At 44.6% G+C, this 7,377-nt stretch overlaps 1 pseudogene; it reads left to right on the top strand.

Annotated features, from left to right (window-relative positions):
• The first annotated feature begins 401 nt into the window (after positions 1-401).
• Positions 402-2,883, top strand: LOC127687702 (alpha-enolase-like; annotated as a pseudogene).
• The last annotated feature ends 4,494 nt before the right edge of the window (positions 2,884-7,377 follow it).

Genomic DNA, 7,377 nt, shown 5'->3' with positions numbered 1-7,377 from the left:
CAGGGAAGAAGTATCATTCAGGCTCTGCTTCCTGAGCCTTATTTATTTGTGTGACTGGGGTCACAACTGGTGGATCCTGAGCAGGGAACCAAGGCAGAAATGACAGGGAGGATGGAAACCTCAGGGGGCTAGTGAGCATGATGAAAACAGTCAAGCTTCAGTGAGACAGCTCATTTAATGGGGGGACAAAGGCTATTTAAACCTGTGGGGGAGTAAGTAGGGGCTATTCAGGTGAGCAAGTATCAGTGGCTTGAGCCAGGGTGCTGGGGATACCTCATTTGAACAAGGAAGAATTCTAGTTGCTACTGCATTTGACCTTATAAGGGGAAAAGGAGTTTAACCTAGCTACTGGACTAAGTGTCCTCCTCTGGTGGGGTAAAGGTAAGGGACCACATGTCTACATGCAGGCTCAGGGCAAGGAGGAGAGCCACCCTACTCTTGCCAATTTCAGGATGAGAGTTTCCTACTCTTGCTCCAGGCCTGCTCCTCATAGCTCCATGGCTTCCCTGGCCCCACAGGGACGGGTGTCTCAAAGGCACATCAGTAGAACCGTTGTTGCACCTACTCTGGCTAGCAAGAAACTGAAGGTTGTGGAATGGAAGAGAATATGATGGATGGGACTGCAAAGAAATCTAAACATAGTGCAAATGCCATCCTGGGGTGTTCCCAGCTATCTGAAAAGCTGGTGCTGTGGAAAAGGGGGTGCCTCTGTACTGTCACATCATTGACAATGTTGGAAACTCTAAAGTTGTCCTGTCCCCTTTTGGCTTTCAGTATGATAAACAGTGGTTTTCATGTTAGCAACAAACCCTTTATGCAAGGGTTCAGGATTTCCCTGTGGGTGTGTCCAGTTTTCAGAAAGCCATGCACATTGGAGCAGATATTTGCCACAACCTGAAGAACATCATTAAGGAGAAATACGGGAAAGATCCCATGAATGTAGGTGGTGGAGAATGTAAGCAATGAAGGTAGATTTTTACCTAACATCCTGGAGTGCTGGCACTGGTGGAGCTGCTGGTGTTGCTGCTGAATACAACCGAGAAGACCGGGCAACACTAATCAGGTTGTCATCCACATGAATGTGGCTGCTTCTGACTTCTTCAGGACTTCACGTCTCCTGGTGACACCAGCAACTACACCACCGCTGACCAGCTGGCTGAACCATACAAATCCTTCATCTGAGATTATTCAGTGATGTTCACCAGGGGTCCATTTGACTAGCCTGTCTGTGAAGTTTGGCAGAAGTTCACAGCTAGTGCAGGTATCCAGGTGATTGGATTGATCTCATGGTGACCAACCCTAAGCGGATTGCTTAGGCTGTGGGCCAGAAGTCCTACAATTGCCTCCCGCACAGAGGGAATCAGATCAGTTCTGTGACTAAGTCACTACAGGTCTATCAGGCTGGCCCAATTCAATGACTGGGGCCTTGTGGTGTCTGTCCCATTGCTTTGGGGAGACTGAGGATATTTTTAGCACTGATCCAGTGTTCAGGCTTTGTGCTGGGCAGATCAAAATTGGTGCTCTTATTTGTAATAGCCAGAAGCTGGAAAGAACCCAGATGTCCCTCAATGGGGGAATAGATACAGAAAATGTGGTATATCTACACAATGGAGTACTATCCAGCCATTAAAAACAATGAATTCATGAAATTCTTAGACAAATGGATGGAACTGGAGAATATCATCCTAAGTGAGGTAACCCACCCACAAAAGAACACTCATGGTATGTACTCATTGATAAGCGGATATTAGCCTAGAAGCTTGGAATACCCAAGACACAATTCACATATCAAATGATGCCCAAGAAGAAGAAAGGATTGGCCCCTGGTCCTGGAAAGGCTCAGTGCAGCAGTGTAGGGGAATACCTGGACAGGGAACTAGGAAGGGGTAGATTGGGGAACAGGGGCAGGGAAGAGGGCTTATGGGACTTTCCGGGAGGGGGGGATCCAGGAAAGGGGAAATAATTTGAAATGTAAATAGAGAATATATCGAATAATAACTAACTGACTGACTGACTAACTAACTAACTAACTAACTAACTGACTGACTGACTAACTAACTAACTAACTAACTAACTGACTGACTGACTAACTAACTAACTAAGTAATGTGCATTAAAACAAATGGTGCCCTTTGCTGATCTGAGTGCCTGGATAAATACAATCAGATCCTCAGAATTGAGGAGGAGCTGGGCAGCAAGCCCAAGAATATTGGCAGGGTCTTCAGGACCCCACTCCTCCTGGCCAAGCAAACCATGGGCTGGTAATATCTGGAGGCCTCATTCAACGCCAGCTGCCTGGAATCTTTCTCTGATGTCACTGAGATGGCTACAGGCTGGCCCAGTGCTTGCACAGCCTCTGTTGTCCCATGGGCTCCCTCCTCCTCCCTGCCACCACTTCCTTAGAAGTTCAAAGCCACGCCTGACTCCCCAGTGAGACCTGATGGAAATCCCAGCTCTGGAATCATGTGATTGGTCCAAATCTTTGTTTCTCTCACTACACTTCCCAGCTAGAGTCTGGAGTCCTCATATCTCTAGTGTACTCTGCAGGGTTGCCTCAGTCAAGACTCTTCAGTGGTTCTATAGCCAAAATAAAAGCCTCAGAGTAACCCATTAAAAGAAAAGGTCTTTTCTGCAATTTTACCCTGTATATCATATTAGGGATTAAATTCTAACCTCAATTGGAAAAGAAATTTCTATTCTTAGCAACCCCTTCCAAGAAATGGTCATAACCAGCATGGTCAGAGGACTCAGCTATTTAGAAGAACAATAAACTGAAGCCTCCCTTCAAAATTCAGGAAAAGCTGGCCTTCAGGGAGACCTAGCCAAGCCTAAGAAGCTAGATGAAGGTTATGGTTGCCACATGGAGAACATATCATCTTATTGAGCCTGGGTTTTTCTCCTTCCACTATGGAAGGACACGGTTGTTAAAAAACAATTGCTTACTTCTAGACATTTCTATAATGGGTCCTTGAGCTCAGTTTCAGTAGCTGTCCTGTCACCAAGAAGAATACTCTTCTTAGCAGTGGGAAGGATGCCATTGAAGGCAGTCATGGTTGGATGGGACAGCCAATGAGCGCCTTGCCTGGAATGATTGACATACTCATTTAGCTCCACCAGCAGGTCCTCCCTCTCAGACACTGTTGCCATTTCATCCTACTGTGGTATACCCATGATCCTCCAGGGCCCATTCAACACTGACCCCAGCCTTCTGAGGCCCCATACAGGACACTGGGATGTCCTCTGCTTGGATCCTAGAGTATGCTCATCTTCCCACACCAGTCATCAAGGTTATTAACATCTCCCTCCTCCCAACTCCTGTCTAAGTCAGCTCTTGAATTATTTATCAAAGGCTGACTCCCTCAAAGAAGCTCTTCATCCCTCTGTTGGATAGTTTTTATTCTAGTACATAAGGATCATGAGAGCGGCCTAGCTGGGGGCTGGGTCTTGGGAAGAGTCTTTTACTTCATTGTGGCAACACCTGACTTGGCCTCAATGACTTTGGCTCCAGCCAATGTGCTGCCCACCCATGGTTCTTTGGTCTCATCTGGTAAAAAAAAAAAACCTCAGGTCAGGCACTGAGAGTTTAGGCAAAGGCAAGGCCTACAATTTTCATGTCAAATAGATGTGGTAGATACATATTTTACTTCACCAAGTCAGGAGCAGTTTCCGGAGTTTAATTTATACCTGTTCTTCACAGTGGCGAGAATGCACTCCAAAATAATTGTGGATTTCTTGTTCTTTTCCTGAGTTTGTATTTATACTCTGATTGAATCATCTAAAGCAATCATAGCCCAATTGCTTCAGTATCATGTGAGCATCTTCCATGCTGTCCTCTTCTGTAGTTTCTGTTGTTTTTACACTTGCCAGATAGTTGCCTTTGTGAAGGCTTTCTCCATCTGGGATTCTCTTTTCCCTAGCTCTTATATTTTCTGAGCACAGGTATCCTCTTCTGACATCATCTAAATATTCATCTCCTGTGATGCAATGAAAACGTTCACAAGTACCGGGGTTGGACTAATAGGGGTGGGTGGGGGTTGAAGCCAAAGGCTGGTGAAAAGGAAGGCCTGAATTGTAGTGTTTACCAGCTTCCAGGGTGTAAGAAAGAGCTCAGTATGACCAGTTTCAAGCTAGAAATGATAACACAACTAACTCAGGACCTTCTAAAAATTTCCTGTTTGTACTGACTATCTGCTTCCAGCATACCATTGTGATTAGTAAATCTTGTAATCAGTTCTCTGGAGGTGAGTTGATTACTGCTACTCTACCCAACAACTTTATGTGTGATAAAGATCACGTAACTCATACCTCCTAGAAAGGAATCTGACTTTCCTACCTGTTCAGGCTTAGCTCCAAAATGAGGAAATAGTATCAGTTTTGTAGGGCTCTGTATATGTTGCTTCTCTCACAGGTGTGACAAAATGCCTAACAAATCCATGTAAACAAGGAAGGGTGTGTCACAGTGGGAAATGCATGAAGGTAGGAGCATGAGGTATCTGGTCATATACCTCGTCTCCACATCAGGATGAGGAGACGAGGATGTTGGTACTCAGCTCACAGTTTCTTTTCCAGTTACTACGGAACAAGGGACCATGTAATAATGCCTCCTACAGTGTAGGGTGTTTTCTCTTCTCGATTAATCTAGTCGAAACTCTATCACAGACAGGCCTAGAGGGTCGTCTCCCAGGTGACTCTGGATCCTATCAAATTGACTATATTAACCATCATGGTTAAGAACATGAAGTTCACTGCTCCTCTTGTGAGTCCACTATGGCTGTGTTGTCTCTTACCAACCCCCTTCTGAGCACTGCTTCTTGAAGCCTGGGGAACTCTTTTGTCCTTGGTGGATGGCTTTGCATCAAAGGCGACAACTTCTGTTTCTCAGTCTGCCTCTCCATCTTGATGATTCCATTGCCAAAGGCCTTGCTTTTACAATGGCTAATTCCTCTGCTCCTTTATAACATCACTCTCCTAAAGCGGTGAACATGGAGTGGACGGCTTGACTGAAGGGAAGAAAGGGCCAAGAGAGAAAAGTAAGTACAAAAGGAGAGACTCATTAATCTTTTCTCAAAGTGCTGTTTCATCATAGATACAGTAATGTACCAAGAACTGGTAGAAAAGATAAATGATAGGAATAAAAAGAAAGAAAGTGGGAAGAGCTGGAGGCAGAGTGTGATGTAGACACAGTGTTTTATCATGTGGGCGGGCATATCTTTTTCTTCCATCTACAGTGAGCTCACCAGACATTTCCACTGCCTCAGGTCAAGCACAGTTCCTGCCCTTCACCATCTTCTCCCCATGCTGAGAATGCTGTTGATGTGGGCCTTTCCATTAAGAAGAAAGAAACACCCACATTATATAGAGCTTCCAGATCTTGTACTCAGTAAATTTTAGCAGTAGAACTGAAGGAGTAAAGAGCAGCGCCACAAGGGGGTTAAACTTGGTTAAATTGCTTGGGATTCTGCTCCATCATTTAGTGAGTCCTAGAGGCGGGGGTTGTATTCATTCCCTTTCTGTTGCTGTGATTTGACACACTCAACTTTTCTTTTCCATTTACTATGGGACAAGAGCCCATGGAATGGTGCCTCCCCCAGTTAGGGCATTTTCCTTTCCTCTTGGCAGACACACCTAAAAATGAAGTTAGTTATTGGTTCATAGTTTAAAGGTCTTTTCCATGAGAACTTGGCTTCATGATCTTGGAAAGGTATCATGGTGGCAAGAATGTACAGAATTGATGCCATTCATTACATGGTGGACAGGAAGAAGAGTAGAGCAGTGGACTAGGTGTCAGGTAGAATCATCAAACTACACATCCAGTAACCTACATCCTCCAGACAAGTCCTATGTCTCGAAACTTCCACAACCTTCCATAATGGTGTACAGAGCCATATTGGGGCAGTCTTGCACTTGGTCAGAGTTTGACTTTGGTCAAGGTTAACTTCTCCCAGAATGCCAGGATCCTGCTCCACCTAGGGTGGAGTGTACGTAGTAAAGGTTAAGTTCATTGTTCTTCCTGGTATAGGGATTCCTGAATTAAACAGGTGACCCACCCAGCTGCCGGAGCAGTCAAGACGAAGACCTCCAAGAGAAGCTAGACAACTTCCACCGGAACTCAGCCTGGAGTCTGGGGGGAAGGGTTTGCCCAAACTGTTAAAAGGTCCGGCGCCATTAAAGTTTACGGCTTTGATCAGTGAACATTGACTTAGCCGTACTTTCTTTTCGCCGCTCTTCCCTATGACCCCAAAATTCTCTCAACAGGTAACCCAGTTTACATGTAGCTGCTGGCGGCTACATAGTGGCGCCCAACGTGGGGCGACCTGGCACGAGAGAATTTCTTGAGGTAGCCCTATCCAGCGAAGCTTCGCAGAAAAAGGTGAAAATTAATGGTGTCCGCACGGTAAGCAACATAGAGGACAAAACTAGCGCTAGTGAATTCGTGTCTATGGTTGTGAGTACAAAGAATGGATACAGTTTTTCAAACATACTGCGTGGACCCAGCGCAGGACTGCTTGGGTTGATAAGATAGGGAAATATGGGGAAGGAATTTGGTAGGCATTTGCCCAAAGCTCGTAAGAGCTGATTTCGGCGAAAAGAAAGGGGTTTTTAAAAATAGGCATATGTCCACAGCTTCTAAGAGCTGTTTAAAGAGGAAAATAGATGCAATTGCTTAACAAGCACGCTTAACTTTCTGTGTATCTTTCCGTGTTTGTCCCGGTGCACCGACTGTCTATGTGTATGTTTATGTCCTCTCTGTGTCTTTGTGTGAATGACTGTTTCATGTTAAAAAGAAAAATTGGTAAAGATTACATCTGCTGGTAACCTCTTGAGCTAGCCACAGTTTGTGTGGGGATTGATTCAAAGCCACGCCGCGACAGCGCAGCTCACTCAAGAGGCAAGCGTGGCTGGGGAAAAAGCCGCTCTTAAAAGCCCAGAAACCTCGAGATTTGGGAAGACTTTGGTTTGGCTTGTGAAATTCATGTAGTCGCTTTATACTTGTTTTTAATTGGTTTTAATGATATAAGGCTTTACATTTCTTGACTAAAGAGTTATAAATTAATTGGTTATTATGTAAAAGGTATAGTGTTATTAAGAAAAGGTTAGTTTAAAACTGGTGATTCAGTGTTAGAGCTATCTTAACTAACTACACGTGGCCTAACGCCACTCATGCTTTGTTCTTGTTTATAATTGGATTTAAAGGTATATTTTGCATGTCTTGACTATAGAGTATTGGCTTAAGTCACTGCACATGATTTAAAAGGTATAATGTTATTAACAAAAGTTAGGTTAAGGCTGGTAGTTTAGGGTAGTCGCCATTTTGAACACGTGACATGATGGTTAAGGCTGGTAGTTTAGGGTAGTCGCCATTTTGAACACGTGACAT

The sequence above is a fragment of the Apodemus sylvaticus genome, chromosome 1 (assembly GCF_947179515.1).
Source record: "Apodemus sylvaticus chromosome 1, mApoSyl1.1, whole genome shotgun sequence".
Taxonomy (NCBI): domain Eukaryota; kingdom Metazoa; phylum Chordata; class Mammalia; order Rodentia; family Muridae; genus Apodemus; species Apodemus sylvaticus.
Note: the sequence above shows the minus strand (reverse complement) of the source record. Positions and strands in the feature narration are given on the sequence as shown.